The sequence below is a fragment of the Leptopilina heterotoma genome, unplaced genomic scaffold (genome assembly GCF_015476425.1).
Source record: "Leptopilina heterotoma isolate Lh14 unplaced genomic scaffold, ASM1547642v1 Lhet_38, whole genome shotgun sequence".
NCBI classification, from domain to species: domain Eukaryota; kingdom Metazoa; phylum Arthropoda; class Insecta; order Hymenoptera; family Figitidae; genus Leptopilina; species Leptopilina heterotoma.
Window position 1 is genome coordinate 2,338,368 of NW_025111054.1, and position 11,914 is coordinate 2,350,281.

Consider the following 11,914-nt stretch of genomic DNA (forward strand, 5'->3'; position numbering starts at 1 on the left):
TTAGTTTCTAGTTTTTTTTGTTCTGATTAAAAATAAGAAGCTATAAACGTACAAATGAAAAATACTATATAGTTCTTCAGTTAAATATAGAGTTCTAAACATTTTTACACTCAGAGAAATTTTTTTATTGAAAAAACAAATTTTGGTTAAATCAAATAAATTAATTGTAATACAGTTAACCACACGTTTGTTTGTCTTCTGTAAAAATCATGATTATAAAAGCCACAGATTTTTGGAGAAGAGCAGTCCTAATTTCGGTTACACATATCAGTATTAATCTTAACTCCCCGTCGACAAGTTGATTCTGAACTTCCTCTTATCAAGTGTTACCCATTCTTATAAAATATTTACAATAATTATACAAGTTTCTTCTCATGAATTTCTTATAAGTACAAGAATCTTAAGACTCCCACCATTAAGCGGTATCCCCTATACCGTTTTCAATATTATTATTATAATAATATTAATTGTTATCATAAATCAATTGTTCGTCAATTATCCTGAACCAATTGTTAATGTTTCCTAAACCAAGTCTGAACTATTATCAACATAACAACCACTAAGTGCTAACAATGAGTGACGAACTATTATGAATTTAGTGCCAACCTAATCCAAAAATAGTTCGGTTATTTTGTCCTTTAATTCCTAACGTACCGCGAACTAAGTGCCAACGAGTTGTTGACCTAACACCACCAGTCTAGCGCCAGTCTAGTGCCAACATAATACCATCGTGTTTCTGAGTGATTCAAATCTAACAGCATTACTATCCTCAAATATTTACTAACGAGTTGAGGATTTGCTATCAAGGTTGGCCCAGGGTATTAAATACCATTCTCCCAGTATTTCGCCAGTCTAACTACACTACTAAGATTATCTCTGAGAAAATCATCTCTAATAATTAAATCTGGTAAGTAGAAATATTCCTCATTTTATATTCTCTTACCTTTTAAAACTGAGGGTTAATTCAGCTTTCAGTGGAGTTAACCTAACCTCGAGGAAAGTCTTCACCTGAGAATTTCTACGAGAGAACTGTGTATATAATAAAGCTATTAAAGGACAAATTATCTTATTGAAAGTATTAGTTTCCTTAGGCTGCTCCCTTAGTTCAAAGCCTTCTGCTTTGTAAATGAATCAGGCAATATTTTAAAATAACTGTACTGGTCTCCCTTTGAGACGTAACAATGACAAGAATTTTAAGATATCAAAATAAGTTACTAATAATTTGATCCAATTTGGTACTAAAATACATTTTTGGGAATTTTATTTATCTAAAATTTTAATTAATTTTTCTTTTTTAATTTAATTCATTCTTATGTCTCTAAACCAAAACACATATATCAAATGTCACATATATTTATCAATTTGATCCTTTAGGTCTTTCTCGATACCCAAAGTATATATTTTCAGGGAATTCTAGTATTTGCGATTGTGATTTGTTCTTACTTCTTTTTTTTGCACGAAAACTTGATGTCGGAAGTGAAGCCGTTTGGTTCGCGTGGAGAAGAAAAGGGGGATCAAGGTCAGTTGGTTCTTGTCACATTCTTGTCAACGGCGACAGCGTCCTATGTCAATCTCTTCCTCGCTGGTCCTTTCTCTTTCAGAACACGAAATCGAAGGATGGACAGACAGATAACCGGACAACCTTTCGATGCGTCAAACTGCGTCATTAGCTCCTGTTTATACGTCCATTTGCGAAAGAATTTGTCCCACCAGTAAAATTTGCAGCTGTCCTCTATTATCCAATTGAATTCAACAGATTTCAAATAATAATATTCTTATTGTAAAAAAATAAACATACAAAAATATTTTTCAAATATATTTAATGAAATTAAATTCGGTAATTATGCATAAAAAGGAATTTTATCAATTTTGCAAATATTTATATGTAATCATTTATGGAAAAGATTTCAATAATCTAGAAAATGAATAATAGTAAATAATAAAATAAGTAATGATAACTTTAATTTCTAGTTAACACAAAAAATGAACAAACTCATGTAATACATACGTATATGTAAGGTATGTAGTACATATGTTGAAATAGCATTTTTTACAGTAAAAAAGGTTAAATTTTATTAATTTTAATTTCATGTTGTTTTACAATTGATTTAATGTCAAAATTAATTATGTTCCTAATAATCGTCTATAATTCGATTTTTTTAACAAATTAATTAAGTGTTCACAGTGTTTTCAGAATTACTTCTAGTATGCGCATTCTTTTGTTGATTTTTTGAATTTTCTAATAAAGAAGGTTCAGACGTTAGACAGTAACAAGGGTCTTGTGAGCTGGTTTCATCGAACAATGGGAAGGGAAGAGATCGAAGAAGGAGAAGACACTGCAAATGTGGAAGGGCTTCCGAAAAATACTGCACCGTGTGGCCAATTCATCGCCAACGGTCCGGCCATCGATCAATCTTTGTAAAAGCTAGAATGAAAGGAGCGAAGATACGCTGTAGGTTTGGCAGAGTCGCGAAAGACATTAATTGACACCGGCAAGGAATGAAAGAGCGAAGAGATGCTAATAAAAGGTTCAGAGGAGCATTTATTAGTAGTAGAAACTGCTGTATAGAGCTCACAGAAAAAAGAGACGAAATGCAAAATTAAAGCAAATGCATCTCCTGGAATGCCTGCAACTTATTTACAATTACTCTCAAGGCCACTGATCTATCACTATTAGAGATCGTATCATATATACATTTTCAGTTCCTACAGTAGTTAATACTGTCAATTTGACTGAATAATAATAAATGAGAAATTAATTTAACGCACTAACAGCAACGGATATTTCAGGATATCCTATAGATATTATAGACTTATCCGGAGATTAAAATATCCCTAAAATATTGATTGGATCTCCAAAAACCAATGGTTATCCCTAGCATATTAAAAATTGGATTTTTTGACATTTAGACAAACATGGAGAGTTAGAAACATTATTGACGCCAAGATCTTGAAATTGCTTCGAATAGAAATTTGTTATTAAAACGAATAATTGAATTTCATTAGCTGCTTATGTTAATTATTAAATTAAATTTTATATTTGTTACAATTCATTATGAAAACTTTAGTTATAAATTTTACTTGGTAAACTTTTATTTCACTAATTGTTTGAACATTTGCAAAACCTTTTACTTGGCGGAACTTTTTGCATCAAAGATGTTTTGTTGGGATATTAAAGTGTCCGACAGACCGACATAAAGTAAAATTACAGTAATATTACACAGTATAGTAATTACAAGTAAAATAATTTCTACGTACAACAGAATTTTGTGAATTAATTATCATTAAATGTCAATATTATATAAACCTAAGCAAGTAAAATTACCTTTGTTTAAATATACTATTTATTTGTATTTTTGTTATTTACAACAAAAGCCTTTTTGGGATATATTTAAAACGTTGGTTTAAAATGTTAAAACTTTAAAATATTAAGCACCCTATTTAAAAAAAAAATTGACAATACTGGCCCCTCATCTGATTGTAGGTCTCAATGCAAGGCCCCAACAGCGTGTGCAGAAAAGTAGAAAGAAGGAGATAAGAAACTGTTGCGAATGAAGTACGTAGGCGGAGCTCCACTTTGTAGCCATCGTTTGCCGCTCACGTCGTATTGGTTCCAAACCTAACATCTCCTTGCAATATCAACAAAAAAAACTACAAAAGCTCATCAAGAAGAAAAAAGAAAGAAAATGAGAGACTAAGAAGTTTCCGTCACCCACGTCGCCGATTGTTTCGCTTTTCGCTCCTGTACAACGGCGTCCATCCTTTGAGGAGAGGAGTAAAGATTTATGTTCTTAACCAGTTGAGATGTTTTCACGAGATCGAACGCGATATTGAAAGAGGATGCCTACACAGCGAAACCGAGTCAATTTTATCTTTTTTTTTCTCTCTTACTCGTCACCCAAAGAAGCCCTTCTTAAGTAAAGGAAACATTTAGTTTTTTTATGTAAAATTCTGTTATTATTAAAGTATTTCAAAGTTTTCTTTTTTAACATAATCATAAAAAATTTAGATAATTTTAACTTATTAATGAATTTATAAAAATGTTGTTAGGGCAATTTAATAAATAAACTCTTGAGAATTTGTGATGTCTTTTTAAAATAGTTATGAAAGTTTTTATGACCCAAAATTAATTCATTTCTGTACATTTGTATACCCGCGGTCCTGCCGAACCATTTTCGGGCGTACATACATACAATCTGTAAGTGTAGAAAAGAAAGATGATGACATATTGAAAAAAATATAGTAACTTATTGTTAAGAATTATTTAACGCAGACTTTCAATATACTGATCCACAATTTTTTAAAATTCGGAAATTTTGCAAAAGGTTATGTTGAGGTTTAGGTTTACATTTAAAGAAAGTACACCATTAACAATATTAATATATATTAGTTAATGTTCTAAAAAGAACGTAAATGTTGTTGACAGTGTTTATGTAGTTATTAATATGAACAACATTATTGATTATTAATTCTTTTAATTCAATGGTAAAATAAATAATTATTTCATACATTTGTATTCTGAAACGCATTTTTATAATAGAAAGGCCAAAATATTATACTTGTAGAATACAGTAAACGCTTGAGGCATAAAAGTAGCCCCAGCATATGGGTAAATAACATGTTTCCATTTAATTTCAGTTTACTACTGTTAAATTGCTCACTAATAATAACAATGAAACTTCGTTCAAGAGATCCTACCGTCGCTCAGTATAACTTCGAGAATATTCATCGTGGTTTTAGTGACTTGCTCCTTTGAAGAATGGTTCCCTTCACTTTTCATTTAAGTTATTTAATTATAACAGTTCATTTAATTTATTTGTAAATATGAATATAACAAGATAAAAGTTTATTTTACTTATAACGTAAATCGATAAAAATGTTTACAAAAATATCGCGAAAGTGTCATGCTAAGCAGCATGATTTTGCTATCCCTCCCGACGAGATGTACTTTGCAAGAAATAAAAACTTGTATCCTTGCAGAATTTTCAGTAAAGACTGAATTGTCTCATGGTGAACAATTTGCCGGTTTTTCTCGCTTATTAAGATATCATTAATCTTTCTCGAAGATCTAATCGTTCCGCGCACTTCAGGGTTCTTCCTTTTTTCTTTTCATCTTCATTCATCTAACAGACGTGCGTACAAGCCATGGAGAATGTAAACTATGACATCAATGATGAGTTTATTTCCACACATATAACCAATGCATAATTGAGTTCTTTTTTTATATTTTAATCATATCATATAAAATATTGTAATTGATTGACAATTAATTTTTTGATTTTTCAAAGAATTGTTAAGTACATTGTAATTCATAGTTCATAGGGAACTATTGTAAATCAGTACTTCATTCCAATCAATTACGATTGAAATTTTCTTTAATTTTTAAAATCTTGTGTTTTATCCCGCAGTGGCAAAAAATAATTTCTTAAAATAAGCTAAGCTATAATATATGAATATGTTTTTAATTTTTATATACTATATAATAAACCTTAAATTTTTATTTTTATATCAAAAATGATAATCTATAACAAAATATTGATTAATAATCAATATTTGTAACATTAATATCATTAAAGTACGATCATTATTGGTGGGATGATGTAAAACACGACATAAATATATTCTGATTAGTTTCCTACACAGTCCTTCATTTAACATGTACTCATCACTATATAACTTTATAACCTATTCTAAAACATCGATTTCATCATATTGAGTACATCAAACTCTTTGACAAAAATTCAGATCATAAATTAATTCGCATAAATTCCATTTAACTCTAAAATCTGTATAGATCTGTAGAAACCTGTATTTCCTTTGGCAATAATATTAAGTTGCACGGTTAGATATTCAAAAATATAAGTTCTTGTGATAAAGCTATTCTATACTTGATATAATTTAGCACCGATATTATCTAAAATTCTAAATTAACATTCAATGTGAAATCTGTACTAATAAATAGAATATATCGACAATATTTTAACATCAACTTACGTGTACAAGATTCTGAGTATTGACAATATTTTATTTTAACAATTTCTATAATTCTAATTTCTCTTAATACATAAAAAATGGAAATCAAAGTTTTACAATTTTAGTATTTTGACTCGCATTTGCATAAAAATAAACTAAAAATTAAAACCAAAATTTATAATAATTCTTTATTATTGCTAGAACAAAAATTGACTTTGATTTTTAAATTTTGTTAATTTATTTAATAAATAATAAACTGTTTACACTTAGCCTAAGAATTCAAAAAAATGTGGTAAATATAAAAAGAACTACACGTCTTCAATTGCATTTTAAAAGAATACAATTGAATGAATTTGGTTCTATTTCACGACCTCAGGGTGGCCACATGTCAGTAAAGTCAGGAAAACAAAATTTTTGTCAGTAAAGTCAGGGAAATGTCAGGAAACAACTTTTTGTCAGTAAAATAAATAAAAAAAAATTTTTTGTTAGGAAAATTAAGAAAATTGATACTTTTTTCGACCTATTTTCGAAAATTGCGACTTTTCGACTTTTCTTCTTCCAAACATTGCAACAAAATACAACAATTTTTAGTAAAAAAAAGTGCAACTTATTTTGATTTTTATAATGCGAAAAATAAATAAAAATAAATCTTTTAAAAATTGTTTTTTAATCATTTTTTAACTTAATTACATTTTTCAAATATAAAATAAATAAAAAAATTTAAAAAAAATTTTTTTTTTTTTTTTAAATTTTTATAATATAATAAAAATCTTTTTGAATAGTTGAAATGTAATTGAAAATAATTAATTTATTTCAATTATTTACTGGTATTTATTTTCAATTTTTAAAGAATTTTAAATGCAAATTTTGAAAATAATTGAAATAATAAAAAATTTTGATGAGAAAAATCTTTAAAGGTAAATTTAAAAATGAAAATTAGTTTCTAATTTTTTAAAATTCGATATTTTCAATTACATATTTCAAAAAATTCAAATACATTCAAAAATAATAACATTTTAAAATTATTTTTAACATTTTGAAGAAAATAATCATGTTCGAAATTTTTAATTAAAATTCATCAAAAAATTAATTAGTTTTTTTTAAAGTAATACAAAAATTCTTTTAATAAATTCAATTATTTTCGATAAATTACATTAAAATATTTTTAATTTAAAAACTAATTATTATAATTGTTTTATAATAATTTTTTAAGATTCAATTATCTTCGAACAAAGTAATTAAAAATTTATGAAAATTTAGTTTTTGGACTTATTAAAATTTTTGAGAAAACATGATCCTGTTAATAGTTAAAATTATTTTAAAAAGATTTTACAAAATTTCAATTGTTTGAAAATTTTTCCAAAAGTTGATTTTTGTTGTTATATGATGCAGTATCAATCAAGTGATTCAATCTACTACGAATTTTTTTCAGTTTATTCAACCCTTAATACAGCAATAATATATACTTGAGATAACGTTTTTCTTGACTATTTCTTAACTATACAACTTACATTTACACCAAATGACCCTAATTAATTTTTTCATTTATTTATTTAAACAATAATTTTTCAATATTTTTTTAATCGAAGTCCGTAACATTTTTTCTTTAAAAAATATTTCAAAGAAAGTTTGTAATGTCCTTAAAAATTCCTGTAAATTACAAAGATGTGTGTTTTGATATTCGTGAGAAATGAATTTTTGAATTTTACGTTGCATGTCCCGGCCCAATAATTCATTAATTTAACCAGTTAATTTTTAGTCATTTAAAATCATAAGTAAGCAAAAATAAAATAAATAACATGAATACAAAGTTTATATTTTTTTACAAGGAGAAAAATAAAATATTATTAATTTTACAATGTAGACTGGTCAATATGTGACTAAGAAGGTTTAGCAATTAATTTTTTATTTTTTTAGGGAAATTTTACTGAAAATCAAGTTAAAGCAACTAATTTATTATTCTTCCTTGTTAATCTAGCATGTCATTTAGCAAAATTTGACTAAAACGTATGTGAAATTTACTTGAAAAATCTTATTGTCTATACATATTTATGAGCTAATAAAAATGAACCATTTTCTTTTTGTTTCTGACAATTGAAAACCCGGATTCTAAATATTAATTTTTCTGAATTTTCAAATTAAATATAATATTAGTATAGCAAATACGGTTTATTTAAAGTTTGTTCATTTCTCTTTCAATCAAAGCTTTTTTAAATCAAATTTTTCTGTTAATTTTTTGTTATTTTAATTATTTTATTCCGAAGTCGGTAATTTTTCTAAACTTTGAATAAAAATTTTTGTTACAACACTACATTTATTATAAAATTTCATGAATTTCACTATGTCTGAAGTAAATTTCAGTAAAATTTCCTCCATGAATAGTGAAATTTGCTATTAAAATTTATATTTCCAAAATAACTTTTAGTATTACTGAAGAAAACTTCCTACTGAAAACTAGAAAAATATACTTCAGAGTATTTTGTTTCTATTTAGTTGAATTTTGAGGTTTTAGAATTGTTAATTCTCGAAATCTCTAGTGGTCCGAACATTATAGTTATTATCACAAAATGTTATTTTTATGTAATTATTAAAAATTTAAGTTCTCATTGAACAAATCTTTCATTTGCTTAAACATTCGGCAAAACATTTCGACATATATTTGAAAATTAACCCATCAGAAAATATTAACAAAATTGAAATTGGTCAATTTTGAAACCCACTCTGAAATATTTTTGATTTATCTACCGGACGGTTATTCTGACAAATAAAAATTCAATTTTTTGAAGAATTTAATTAACTGATAACTCGTTAAAATAAAGTCTCGAACAAATGAAAATTTGGTGCAATTGAAATTCTGTTATTAAATATTTGTCTGAGTAGAAATTCAGTTGAATGAGAATTATGCTTAATGAAACATTTATTGAAATAAAAATGATGTTTAATGAAAATTCAATTTACTAAGAGTCCTGTCAAATAGAAATTTTGTTAAATGTGAATTCAGTTGAATGGAAATTTTGAGGAAGAATCAGACAGTTATGTTACTTAAGTCATTTATTATTGACCAAAAATTATAATTTTTATTTAAATATAACCTTAAATTGGTCAAATTGTAGAAAATTAAATTCCTTATGCTTCTACCAAAAGGAATTTAAAATTTAATACCATCTTCTCTTTTAAAATACGAAATTTTGACATTGGACTAACTTTTGTTACGATTATTTGTCAGATTTTTCCTCAAATGAAAATTCGGTAAACTAGAAAATCTGCTTCATAAAACTTCGGCTAAATAGAAATTCTGTTGAATAAGAATTTGGTTAAATAAAAATTAATCGGTAATATAAAAGCACTGTTCTGTTCAATATAAATTATATTTTATTAAATTCTGTTAAGTTGATTTTTCAAATATTGTTTTTAATTAAATTTTTTATTTTTTAATTAAAATTTTTTATTAAATTCGACTTGGTAAACCTCAAAACAGTGAACATTTGAACTATAAAATGCAAAATAATCATTCGTCCCATAAAATACGAATTTTTCAAAATGTTAAGTGTTAAAAAATCGATTTCATTCAATTTTGAAAAATTTCCCTGACAAAAAACTTTTTCCCTGACTTCCCTCACTTATGGCAACCCTGATTTTAATTTGGCAGATTTGAAAATTTATTTATAACTTTGATAGAGACAAAAGCAAATTATATAGTTTGTTTTTGCACTGTTAGACCCTCCACAGCACTAAAACTTTCCTAAAAATTTATTAAATCTTTACTTGCAATGTTTGGAATATTAATAAATATTAATAAATGTTTAGCTTAAAACTTTCCTGAACATTTATTTAATCGGTAAATTTAAATCTTTATACAATTTTTACTAAAATTCGCATTTGAATGTTCCAAATAGTGCTTCTGGTCTCCTTCTCAGACGTAAAACATTAATTATATTATCTACACTGTTAAGTTTACTTTTTGGGCAAAATAATTTTCATTGTCTTAAACATTTTATTATTTACTTTCCTTATTCAAAATATGATAATTTTAATTTTCAATTTGCTAAAACCAATTACGATGAAAGTAATTTGTATTTTAAACATAAAATAACATTATCTTATTTTAAGAGACTCCAGATACGCATCTAAACAAAAAATATTATACCACACGATTTGTTATTACAGCATAATAAATCACATTTGTATTTAATATATATTCTCATTAGTGATGAGAATATAAAAACACTGGATAGATTCGAGACAATAAAAAGACTAATCCGAGCGTGTTAAATTATCTTAAAAATCTTATTTAGTTCGAGAATAACAAAAACTTTCGAATAGACTTAAATTAAAATGCATTTGAAATCGATCGCACGGGTTCCTTTTCCAAATTATACTGTCCCAATAACCAAGTAAATTTACAATTTACGAATATTAAATTCCAAAAATAATTATTTAAAATGTAGGTATGTCTTTTATCGATTAAAAATTTATTGCCTTATCTGTTTGAAGGAATAAACTTCTAAAGCTTAGAATCAATAACCGAACGTTACAATTTTTCTAAAATTACCATCTTGAGGTAAACCGTATATTTTAGAACCAATGAAAATTGAGTAAGATAGGATTGGTGGTAACATATTCAGATACGAGCCATTGTCCAATCCTGGAGCCTTCCAAGCGATTATTTCCTCGAGTTGATCGCTCATACTAATTTCATAACTACAGACCTCGCACCAATCGGCGCATGGAGTAAAAAGGAAGCACAAGAACTCAAGACTGAAAAATAGGAGAAAAAAAATTATGAAACATGGGGAAGATGAATACAACGATGGAAGTTAGACGAACCTGGTTTGCTCGAGTTGGTAATAAAAATTTACATCATAATATGAAATTACTTCTTTAGAAATACAATAGTGATAATTGATTATTTTAAAAATACAATTTTTGTCAGTATAAACAAATTTTGATACATTTTCTTTAAGAAAATGTATCGAAATTTGTTTATACTGACAAAAATTAAAGAATATAAACCATATAAAATTATCTCTAGTTTAGAATTTTTTTTATTTCTATAATTCTGATTTTTTAAATTAATAATAATAATTTTTGGCCATTCCAACTCATAAAAATTTAAAATTCAATTTGCATAAATTTTGAGATTAAAGAAAATGCAAATTTATCGAGTGAAGACATTTCGTACATTAAAAATTCCATAGTTATTCATATTGAAATCTGAAGAAGATATGCTACACACACACACATTCTAAAAGCGAATGTGAAGTAAAAAAGAAAAAAAAAGAGACGTAAGGCCCTCTGTATGGTTGATGGGAAGAGGCGGATTAAGGCAATAAATTCTTGTTTTACACTGTTCTTATCAATTCTAAACATTTTATATGTTCTTTTAGAAAAGCGAAAGTTTGAGATCTCAAATGACAAATTAGTAGAATTTTGGAAACAAAATATTAATTTAAATATGTAAACATTAAAATTCTATGGAAATAGATTTTCGAAAAGATTTTTGAATTCTCAATTTTCAAATCGAATATTTACATAAAAAAAATAATGTTTCTGTTACTCTAAAACAATTATCACAAATCTGCAATAATCGCAAATATAAATAAGATTTAACAGTGAATTTACTGCTAACAAAATATTTGATAATTCTTCCTTTTTTTTGCAAAGAAACATGTATTTCAAAAGGAAATAAGAGAAAAAATGGTCGAATAGCGTGGGTTGAAATAAAAAAAAAAAAAAAAAAAAAAAAAAATGAAAACGTAAATAAAGTGAAGAAAAAAATCCATCTATGAGATGAGAAAATAATAATAAAGTGGAAATGAGCGAGTCCGTCCATAAATTGCTGCGCTCCTTGTTAATGGTCTGAGGGCCTCGGGCGACCTCAGCTAAACGTTAGCCCGGTCTGACCCGGCTCTCCATTTTTCTGTCTTTCTTTTTCTTTCTG